Raw genomic sequence first — 12,465 nt, 5'->3', positions numbered from 1 at the left:
AATGTATAATGCACAATAAATAAAGTACTACATCAATTACTTTATTCCAATGCAATAAACAAAGTACTGCATCAATTACTTTATTCCAATGCACAATAAATGAAGTACTACATCAATTACTTTATTACAATGCACCAAAATTTTTGACTCCCTGATCCCAGTGCTAGCTAAATTATCTCAAAATGTTTAATCACATTTCTTATTTTATTTCTTTTACATTGAAACATTTAACTATAGATACATACATGAACAGTGGTATATGTACTTACCCAAAAACAGCTCAATTACTGAGTATTATATTTTTGCTTCTACATTTCAGCATTTTCACATTTAAATGAAATAGATATGCCAATTCTTTGATTATGCAAGTTTCTTAATCCAAAATTGTAATATCAAGGAATGGAATGTCACAGAAGGTGTGCAGAACCAAGCAAATGTTTCCTTGTCTGGACACGGCTAGTTTTCCTGAGAAACAATTGTCAGTTTATATATGATACTTAAAAATACAAAAAGAAATCACTGTCTTCAGTAATTATGGTGGTATTCATAAGGAGCTGCAAGCATGGCCTGTAGTTGTCTTGCTTTATTTAAAACGGGTCATAATGTCTTCAGACATTTGGGCAGCTTGAAATATTCCAATTACTTCGGATCCTTAGAGGTAAATGAGTTCTAACTGAAAAGTATAAAACAAATTAATAAAAACAATTTTAAAATCCCAGCTGATTTTGGTCTTCTTAAAAAAAGGAAATGTTCACATCAGTAATATTTCCTAGGTTTCATGACACTTCGTTAAAGACAAAATTTACAAACCTTTTCACTTTCTAAAACAATTATTCCAAGAGTACCAGCAGTCTTTTCCATACAAATTAGTGGGTAAAATGAAATCGTTTCGTTTCACAAACACACACACACTCTCTCTTTCTCTTTTCCTCTTTCACTCTGAGACTCTCTCTGTTTCTCTCTCTCTCTCTCTCTCTCTGGCTCTTTTTCTCTCTCTCCCTGGCTCTGTTTTTCTTTCTCTGTTTCTCACACACAAAATCCCTAAGTCCCTTTTTGTTAAATGAGCTGATAAACAGATTTATTTTATTAATGAACTACTTATTAAGAAATGGATCACAACCAAAATCCTTTTTTTTTTTTTTTTTGTTAACTTGTTTCTGGGTCCCCTCAATTTCTACAAATGTCATCAAACTGTATTAATAACTTTTTGCATAATGATTCTGGGACAGACAACACAGCAAAAAAAAAAAACAAAAAACAAAAACAAAAAACATGGTAATTATGTACATTTTAAACTCTGTCACTGGACAAAAATTGGTTCCTAAACTTAATTACTAAATATTTAAATTGCATGTCACAAGTAATAAATTTGCAAACAACCATTATTTGTATTTTGTTCCATTTGTCTACACTCTACTACAGATTGAAAAATGTTAGAAATTGTTGTTAATCACACCTGGTGAATTTTTACAATCCCTCTTCTCTCCCAGTTCCAAGAGTGTCATTTCAATATTTTAAGAAGTTATCAATCAACACAACACAACAGCCCACCTAACTCTGCCAACATTCTGTATCAGTTACTTATAAGGAATGCTGAGCTATAATCAACAAATAAAATTCTAGCATAACAATAATAATAATAAATAAATGTATATGTGAACAAATCAAATGTCAAAACATGGGAAGTTTAGTGGTTAAAAAAGGCTAACCCAGAGGTACATGTAGATTTAGAGGGGGATGGGGGGGGGGGGGGGGTTCTCGGTTTCTACAAAAACCAAAAAGAAAAAACAAAGAAAAGAAAAAAACAACACTAATTCTCCCCTCTCAAAATCAACATAAATTGTATTCCCAAGCTGCTTTATAGTCCTTAACCAATCCAAATGCACGCTCGGCTGTCACCTTGACTGGATAGTAAACGATTGTCGTAATATCACTAAATGATTTTAAGTCGGTCCTCTCTACCATCCAGTTTTTGAAGTGACGTAACCGCAGAGGTCGCATTGTCCAATGACATGGCTTCTTTTTTGTAAGCCCGGTGGAATTTGAAAGCAGAGTGGACCGACTTACTAGTAAACGTCAAGGTGGGAATTTGGATTTACGGTTTGATTGTGCGTATGCCATGCATGGAACTTACAAACGAGCGACAGGATGATGTAGCCTGCAGCATTTGCGGTAAGCGTGCCAAGTTTTAGGCCGCTCCGACACCCGGCAGTATTTTATTTCGATTATTATGTTTAAATTTGTGGAATCTTGTTTCACAAGCTTACTCTATTTTATTGTCTCTATGGAGGTATATGGGGACTTTACGACATTCGGCTTGAAGGCTTTAACCACTTGTTATAGTTTATTTTGGCATTGTTTTGGATTAGTGTGGCAGTCTAAGGTTGTTCTAGGTGGTTTTCAAGTTTATGCACCCGTTTTAAAAATCATTTAGTGATATTACGACAATTGTTTACTATCCAATCAAGGTGACAGCCGAGCGTGTCCAAATGGACCCGATTTTGCCCTCCAAAACACCAAAATATTTTTGGGCCCTTCAGCGGGTCCTGCATAACACAAGGGGGCCAAGGGTCGGCTTCGAATCCAAGGCCTGTTATTCGTAAGAAAAACTGCACCCCCCCCCCCTTTTCAAATCCTGGAACTGCCCCTGTCATGCCACCTGCAAACTGCGTTCAGCTAAGTGGTATCTTCTTTGCAGAATTATTTGCCAAATACTGTATTTTTTCTCAAAATTTACATCGTCGCAATTGCTTTTACACATTTGAACATTTTTAATGATTCCCTCTTCTTAGGGGCTTGCTTAAACCAAAATCAGTGGCGGATTGAGGGGGAGTGTCAGTGGGATCCTGACCCCCTTTGATTTCTGGAAAAAATCACACCAATGGTCCCTTTCTGAAATTAAAATTTTGACTTGCTGAATCATATTTCCAAACAATACTAAATGGCACCGTTGGCCCTCTAAAATACAAAAAAATTTCAGGACCATTCAGTGGGGTCCCAACCCCACGCCAATGAGGGTGGAGGAAGGGGGTCGAGGGTCGGCTTTGCATCCGCTGCCTGTCATTCCTAAAAAACGGACCCTACCCCTTTAAATAATCCTGGATCCGCCCCTGTATCTCTTCCCTCTGTTCTCACTGGGCTTTATATACACGGGTATTAAATTACTGATTATGATACCATATACAAACTATTGATACAAAATCTATGAAAATGCAAATACAACCCACTAACACTAACAGTGACCTCTGTATTGTGGTCAACTGATGACCCCATCACCAATGGTCAGTTTACCTAAGTGTCCCTAGTGTGATCTTCCTGACTTGTTGACCACTGTCCACTACGAGTAACCCGCTTATTGTTCTCAAGACGTGCCCGCGGTTGCCGGGTAGAAATAGTGTTGCAAGCACATAGCTTTTCATCTTTTTATACGCCCTGGAGCTGAGGGAAATTTTACAATGTTAGTCCACCACATACTCTCCCTGCTGATTGGAAAATGGGTGTGTGAGAGGGGGGGTTAACTCTCTCTTAATCCACCCCAGCTCCTATACTATGTCTACATATCGGTTCTCATGCTGTCACAACGCGCTGGATTATCTGCGTTTCCCGGGAGTTGAAGAGTTAACGCGGTCAGCGCCATTTTAGGGAGAGGCAGATGAAATAAAAATGTCTCACGATATCTGCAAAATTATACACTGTGAAATTAAATAATTGGGACTCTTTTTTAACTTTGTAAAATATTACAATATACTTTGCTTTCAGTAACTTTATTTATGTCAAATATTTTTTGGTAACTTGATAATGTTCTCTCACCATCTTCCCCCTAAAATGTTCCACACTAGAAAAAATCGATAATCGTATGGCAGTATTATACAGGCAATTGACCTACTTCACCAGCTGGGCGGCAATCATCGCTATTTTACCACTTTTATGACCTGGGAGAGATTACGTCATATACACTTGGGATATGATGGTTATTTATGATTGTTTAACTAATAAATTGCGCGTACTGATAAAATATTCATAAGTGTATATGTGAAAAAGGAACATTTATATTTGAAAATTATGAAAAAAATGTGTAATGAACCCAAAACAAGCAAAAAACTGCATTGTTCTCTTATATGCAAATTAGATTGTCTTTAGTAATAAAGCTGACAGGAAGTGATGCTCAAACCAGAGATTCCAAAGGTGGCGATTTTTATTAATCTTTATTTTGATATTAAATCATTCGATAATATTTTTATCAGTAAAAATATAATTGAAGCTACCAAATGGAATTTTTTTCTTGTTACGAACCAAAGCTCGACTCGTTCCTGGAATGAATTTAAGGATTCATGTTGATTCACCGTATAGATCTTGATAAAAATAGAAGTATTTTTAATCCCCGAAGAAGGTCCAGGGGCCGAAAGCTCGGATTGTATTTAACAACTATAATGTAGATCTTTCAAGGTGCATTGATATATATACTTCTATTGGGATGGATTTAGTAACAGCCAGAAGGTCCTGAGAGTACTCCCCCTCCCTCTACTCCAATGTGTTCTACATGTATGTCCTATCCAGTGGGCAGACAACGTGTACCCTCTACACAATGTTAGATTATTTATATATGTATTCAGTATCCATTTACCTTTTTATGAATTAACGATTCCTAATATCGAGGTGCTTATAAAAAGCAATTGCTATATATCGGGGGGAGAGGGGAGAGGGGGGGGGCGGAATCAGTAGGGGTGAGTTACATTCTTTTTGTCTACTAAAAGGCTAGGGGTGGGCCCCAAAAATTGAGCCATGCATTTAGGATGGGCCACATGCTAACTAGGATTTATTTTGGCACCAACTATGTGCAATTTTTGAGAACAACTATACTACACTTGGTCGAAGTAAAACAACCTGAAAGAGGTCTGTTTCTGGTTCTTTTTTCTTTAACAAGCAGTTTTTAGAACAAATAACAAAAGTTTCTTGTAGTTATCAGAGAACAGTTATAAAAGCGCATCACTGACAAAGCCTGTCATCCAGGAATTCATTTAGAAACATATCCATAGCTGCCGTACCATAAAGTATTCTACCCAGGAAACTCCCTTGTGCAAAGAATACGTTTCTAAAGACAGGATTAATACACATCATTTTTTCCAAATAGTTGTCGGTTTAACAGATTTTGCATCTGTTGGGAATCAAACACGGACTGCCCGCGTTGCAGGCGAGCATTATTCCATTGAAGCTCGAGTGCTTCTAAGACGTAAATGTGCCCGGATGGCCCTGCCCCCCTCCCCCCCCCCCCCCCCCATCCTCAATAATCCTTCCGTGATGCTTTCATACTTTTGTGCAAGTTTAAGTGATACTCGTATTAGTCTATATGTTCTGTATTTTGAATGAGTTACCGACACCAATTTAATTTCATTTAAAGTGGCAATCTACACCTCCAAAATGTCGTAAGGTATTGTTATTGACATAATTAGATATACCTGTATCTTCTGCAACTCATAGATTTGTGTGATGAGTTTAATAACTGACACAGAGATAGTAGTAAATATATATGTATTCTACATAATGTACATACATGTATAAAATGTGTGTTAATTAAAACAAAATTAAATTCCTTCAAAATTAAATTTTGTCTAAGATTACTTATTTCATCATGATCTATTTTAATTTTAAAAATTAAACGCACGAAACTTTCTCAGGACTGCCCTCTTTGGCCCAACTAATGTGTACATACATGTATTAAGACGAGGAAGGGTGTTTCTGTTACTGGACTTCTGTCATTAGATCTCCTTTTGTGTAAGCTTTACCTTACGTGTATTTCAAGTACTGATGCAAATTAAATGACCATAATTAAAAACGTATAAACTATTTACATCCATTTTGATTCAAAGACTGACGTAGCAGGTACGAATGTTAACTTGATTGCCAGAAATAGTTTCACTCAGTACTTTTTATTATTATTCATTCAAACCAATGGTAGTAATCTGGTTTTCTGCATGAAAGGAGTTAAATTCAAATACCAGATTTTGACCGTTAGTTCTGAACTATCGAAATGAAATAGTCTGTTTATGATTCTGAAAACACGGTATTATGGAGTGGGTGGGGGTATGTCTTGGAGACGGCTTTCTCTCTGTGCTCCAGATCTCGCTTTCTTGAAATCGAATAATTCGTGATTTTTATGTATATTATTGAGTCACTGAACATTCATCTTCATCTTTGTTATCTTGTTATAACCAGTAGAAAAATTACGATATGAAAGGCAAATAGAGCCTTAAGCTAAGCTATTTTCACCTCACCTGTGATAAAATAGACCGCAATACATGTAGTGTGTTTCACCAGCTAGTGATAACATGCATATTTTAAACTACGCAAATAAAGAGTTCCTTTGTATTCTCCCGCTCCAATTTAAACATCTGAGGACCGTGGCTCTCTTCGACAGCTTTTAGTTATCATCTGAGTGTTAATCTGAGTGTTAATTAAAAAAAAACTGCATGCTCAAAAGTTAAAATTTTGAATAAAATGCGTGCTCTATCAGGGAGCCAGTGCAACTGTTTTAAAATAAGTGTGATATGAGTCTCCCTGGGTTAAAAGACGAGATGAATGTTTTTTTTTTTTTTTTTTTTTTGATTCGCTGCAGTTTTTCTTTCTTTCTTATATACAGCCATAGGGTGCAGATATGCAGTAGTCAAATGATTTTATTATTTTTTATTGCGTTAATATAAAATGTTGTTTGGTCAAACGCTGACCTTACTAACGTATCGAACTCCTCACTCTTGATGTGGTTTTGACTTTCAGTAAGGCGGCAACTGTACGTGAACAGCTCTTATAGTTTGTAGATAACCTATAACTTTATTGTTTTTCTCATATTTGTCTATCACTTTATTTACAATAAATCATTAATTGTATGGTACCATATCGCCATTCGATTGGTGCATTTGCTAACAACAGAGAATGCGCGCGCGCACACACACACACTCACACATGCATTCATGAAAGAATATGAACAAAGATGAGAGAATTATATGCATAAAATATCTTTTATTGTACAGATAAAAATATCAAAGCATCGTATATTCACAAATAATTCGCTGGTTATTTTATGTCTATAAATTTATAAATCTCGAACAAAGTACCGAGTTTCCGATTGCAGCATTTCTGTTTACCTCCAAATGGCTCAATCTCATGGTCAGTTGGTCAAACAACAAAAACTGCTCAGATATTTAAATCATTGTACCATATTGCGTCATATCAAGATAGCCAGTGACCTACATAATGTCGTTTCAATTTGGGGTTGATAAGGATCTGAAGTTAATTTTCGTCTGGCATTTTTTGAAATATGCTAAACACAAATTCGTCCAATGTATTTTTAATGTTGTAAAGTACAAATGAAGTTTCATCCGTAAAATATTGGTGAGAGTTGAAAAGAAAAGGCGGCCACTTTAGCCTGCCACCTCCCCCTACCATGAATGTAATGGGATGGACAGCCTGGAAGGAGACGTCACTGCCTCAGTGCTCAATGATCAGGAAGTGGATCGAAGGCGGCTTAGATATTAAGTATAAGAATGTCGTAATTTCAGCCATATCAATATAACGTTTTAAGAAATCAATGTCAGGTATTTGGTGATAAGTTAATTGTGATTTATTTTTGAAAAGTATTTTGACGCCCGTTTGCTTAAAAGTGGTTTTGGTCATTTCCCAACATTTTCCCAACGTACTATTTATTTCCTCCACCACTTCATCTCATCGCATCTCATAAAACAAAGGAAGATGCAGTTGCACTTCATTTTCAGTATTTTGAACTTCGTCGGTAGAAATAGTAGTGGCAGTGGAAGTTTACCGTGAGAAATGGGCAAGGAGGGGAAAATGCTGTGAAATGACTTGTGAGGGTCTGGCCATTGACATGTTGATATTTAGTGAGCAGTTGGTAGTGGAATTATAGAATATGATATAGCCTTTTAGGACTCAGGGGCGGATTTAGGGCGTCTTCTGGGTCGTCCGGAAGACGGTCAGATTTTCAAGTTTACATTGGCGGGTATCTAATTTTTTCTGTCGGAAGACGGTCAAAAATGAAGAACGAATCAACAAAGATAATTTGGAAGACTGTCAGGAAATATCTCTGGATCCGCCCCTGTTAGGTATATATATATGATAACGCCCATTTCTGGAGTAAAGAACATAATTCAAGTATTAAGGGGGTACAGTAATATACTTCCATTTCGAATATTGACAAGATTTCATAAATTAAGATTTAATATTTCATTTCATGTGTGAGCTAAATTGAAGTCCTTGAGATTTCTGCGTGACAGATTATAAGATGAATCCTTCAAGAAATAAGGGCGAGTTGATAGCCCGAAATGTTGTTTGGGACGGATTTGAAAAGGCTCTGTCTAAAGGCGATTTTTTTCACGTGTTTTATTTATCAATATAACATCACAGATTTGAGGTCTTATAGGAATTAAATATAATATATTTAAAACGTGATCATATATCAGAATGCATGGTCATCCGTTAGAAAGCTTATTTTATTGAATTGAAATATGTTCTATACTGTCGTAGTTTCAAGTTGGTCACATGTGACATGTGAAAAGGTACTATCGATTTGTGGTATTCTTCAGCAAGACAGCAATGGGTGACTTTCAAGTTTAGATCGAATGCGAATTAAGTACGCAAAAATATACCAATTTTATGTCGTTTTAAAGCCTTTTTTCTGCAACATTCAGCAATCTCAAATAAATCACCAAAGAGCACACTATCTTTACCGTTGATAAATTCTACCATCCCGGTGTCGAATTCTTCATTTCTGTTTTTACCGGGTATATATTCTTCAGTCTCATTCTCCAAATCGACTGACATCTAGAATGTAACAACAGACGATCATTGTATGTCTTTCTTTTAATGTTCAGATGAGAAAAAAGGCATATCGTCTCTTGAAATTTGAATATTTGCTGTCTTGTAAGTAAGAGATGTAATTTTACGAACCAAGATCGATTATTTTGTTTTACTAGTGAAGTATGTACAATTTACAAATTTCAATTTAAATTGTTTTTTTTTTATCAAGAGCTTATAAAATATGTGGATATTACCTCCAATATTTCTATAAAAATGAAATATATGATAAAAAGAAAAACAATAATTCAAATTAATACATACAGAGCTAATGAAACTGTTCTCTCATTTACAAATTTCAATTTTCAGTTGCGAAAATTCCTTTCTTGAAAAGCTGGTTTTGTACACGTAAATGCCATTCATAGGATAGAATAGCAACTCATTTTGTTATTTTAGTATTTATCTCTGAATGTATTTCTTACAGTGTAAAATATGGCACGTTTTATCATGAAAATGACTGATGTTTTTACCATTAATTTATTGAACAAATACAGGTTCTGGGTAAAGATGATGGGACCATTTATATGATTGAAAATTATTTTATAAATCAAATTTAATTGTTTTCGGCAATTCTGTATAACCAGCATCTTTCCTTCTATTGACCAGATGATGCAGAAATAAGAGATATTTTCTCGTATTTAGAACAATTTATGTTCAGAAGGTTGCAAATTATTTGTTACAAGATTTTTGAAATTGAAAATGGATGTAGGAAATATGAGAAATATCGTGATATGATCTTTGGATTTTAATCCAGATTTCATAAGATTTCAAAAGTACAAAAAGCATTTAACAAATATCTCATAGTTTTCATTGTTATATAAATATAAAACAATGGCGGATCCAGGGGACAGGTGTTGACATTTGGAGCGTGATGGATTCTTTCGAGGACTTGATCATGTGAGTCCAGAATGGGTCTCTCTCCTCAGGGAGGGCGGAGACAACCACCGTTGTTTTTTTAAGAAGAAGTTGAAATATTTTGTTTGTTTCATCAGGGAATTATATCGAATATAATTCCCTGGTTTCATTAAGATCAAATATAATACCATTAATGTGGTAGACAGTTTATTTGTCAAGTCGAATAGATAAGAATGTTATATTTTTTTTACACCTGTAAGTGAATTAAAGTGCAGACATCAATAATATTCTCACAGATACTTGCAGTAGTAAAAAGACTTACGGCAATGATGTTTTATAGATACATGTTTTATTTATAATTGAATACAGTAAAATAAATTTGAATTGTTCTTAATAAAAAAAACTTACTGAATATACAAAATGTCTTGGCGTTTTTCCTGATAGCTACATGGCTCAGGGGTAGCCTGGGGTTGGGGTTCGGGTTCGATTCCTGGTTCGGGCACTTTGGAATTACAAAGGGGTGCCATCAAAAATTTTTCTTCGGTTACTATAAGAAGAAAGTCTACCCGAGGAGGGTGGGTGGGAACACTTAGAGAAGTAGGTAACGCGCTTGCCTCCGAGACAGAAGGTCGCCAGTTCGATTCCTGGCGCTTCTAGGTCCCAGCAAATTACCTTTTGCAAAAATAAACCCAAATAAACAATTTAGACTACCACAAGAGGATCATACGAATGAAAATAAGCTAGTTGAGGCAGTGGCTCGGTAGGTAAGGCGACAGACCAAAAAGGAGAAGAAAACAACCAAGTTGCTAACCAAAGGTTCGAGTCGAGCTAAAGAAAAGAAAGTCGGAAATGAACATCTGATATTTTGCACATTTTGAAACTAGTCTATTGCAACTTTTATGTACGTTTATTATATAACAAATACAAGCAATTCCACTATACAGATGTAAGCAAAACCTATACATGAAGTTTTGGCTCTACATAAAAAGTAATTTTCAGAACGACTTCGCATTGCTTAAATGAAGCTTAAATACAACTATCTACAACTAAACGAGTCGGAGTTTCTATGCATTTTGAAAATTATCGATCAAGATCAATCGTTTTGGTTTTAAAAAGGTGTTCAAGAACACTACATACGAGACGACATAATACTGACCAGAACAAGAAATTCTCAGGTTTTTGCTGTGACTTGAAAGAGAGAGTTAAAGATTTGACGTGAAGTATTTTACAGCCGTTGTTCAAAGTTGACATTGGTGTATTTGTCTTGTGACTGATCCAAAATTTTACCGAGGGGCATTTTTATCCAAATTCAAAGGTGGTATCAAATTGAAAATTCAAAATGCATATGATCTCATGTAAGCGTTTCCCCCGCACGCGGGTACACACTCATGACACCACAACTTCCTCAACAAAATTGAAAAGGTTATGCGAAAACCAGTTTACTTAAAATAACTTATCACATTTACTCAGGAATTGCTAATAAACTCAAAGATCTCTGGTGCTCAGTGATCAAGAAACACTTAGTAAAAATAACCCAACAGCACTGCAGGACTGACACCTAATCAGGCCTTTTGTTCTCAATCACCCCTTGATCCCGTTCGCAAAACAGAATTAAGAAAATACCAAGTACAAGATCAACATTAAATAAAATACTGACCTTTCAATTTTGTGTAAAACTTACTCTAATCAATCAAAGTGTCATTTTTCTGATAGTATTTTGATTTTTCATATTTGATTAGACATAAGAATCACAAAAGAAAAAGGATTTTTAGACAATAAGTCAGTGGATTGGAAACTAACAGGAAAATTCCGTGTTTTAGAGGATTGACAAAAGATAACAGTCTACATATGTTCGTTTAATTACTAGGAAATACCTATTACCCCCAAAACAGAGCTTTGCGACAACTGTAGTTTTCGATACGAATTTGATAGGGATTTTTCAAAATTTCAAATGGTAAAAGATGCGATAAATGCCAGTCCTACATATACATTTTAATTGACAAAAGACGCAAAAGGAAACACTTTCTACTATTCACTGTTTCTCTTTGTGAACAGTTCCGCTTTGTAATGAAGGTAAAAAGTTAATTTTCCTTTTTTTAATAACAAAAACTTACCAATTTCGAAAAAAAACTAACCCAACCCCTGGTTTGATTTTCTGAAAATACAAACATTTCCACCCCCTCTAAGTAATAAAACTATGGGTCTATCACTGATCAGACACACTATTAGTATATCAAAACACCGAGAACCAAAGGAAGTTTATTCTTACCATGTGTCATAATTTTAGAAAGACCCGTTTTTCAATACGTGTGGGCAATTCTGCAATAACTTGAGTACATTTTATAATTTTATACTCTAAAATTTCATAATTTGGATTACAGCGTTTACAGTTTACTGTACATTTACACCTTGTTCATTTCATCCGGCCAATGAAATCACAATAAAGATTGTTTGCATTTTACATAATGGAATCGCGGCGTATTTTTTCCCTAGAGTTAACTTCATTAAAATCAAATTTAATACGAATAAACATGCATTTTCAAATGCATAATAAAGCGTCTTATTACATAATTGCCCACACACATAATTTTACAACCAAGCATTAAACCGGTCACACTAGCACAGTGCTCTACCTGCACATCACTTAAAGGTACATACGAACCGAGCATCGGTGGAGCGCGAATTCCCAGTAACACATGTAAACCACTTCTACTAGTTTCTTCTACGAATCTAATAAATTCGACATGC

General features: G+C 35.3%; 1 long non-coding RNA gene across 1 annotated transcript; it reads right to left on the bottom strand.

Moving 5' to 3' along the window:
- Positions 1-20: 20 nt before the first annotated feature.
- Positions 21-3,630, bottom strand: LOC106165874 (uncharacterized). The gene is made up of 2 exons (XR_001238745.2): positions 3,292-3,630; positions 21-673 (listed from the first exon to the last, which is right to left on the bottom strand). It is a non-coding gene; the product is annotated as an uncharacterized LOC106165874 (long non-coding RNA).
- Positions 3,631-12,465: the final 8,835 nt, after the last annotated feature.

The sequence above is a fragment of the Lingula anatina genome, chromosome 10 (assembly GCF_051362555.1).
Source record: "Lingula anatina isolate TDL-2025a chromosome 10, LinAna3.0, whole genome shotgun sequence".
Classification (NCBI taxonomy): Eukaryota; Metazoa; Brachiopoda; class Lingulata; order Lingulida; family Lingulidae; genus Lingula; species Lingula anatina.
Note: the sequence above shows the minus strand (reverse complement) of the source record. Positions and strands in the feature narration are given on the sequence as shown.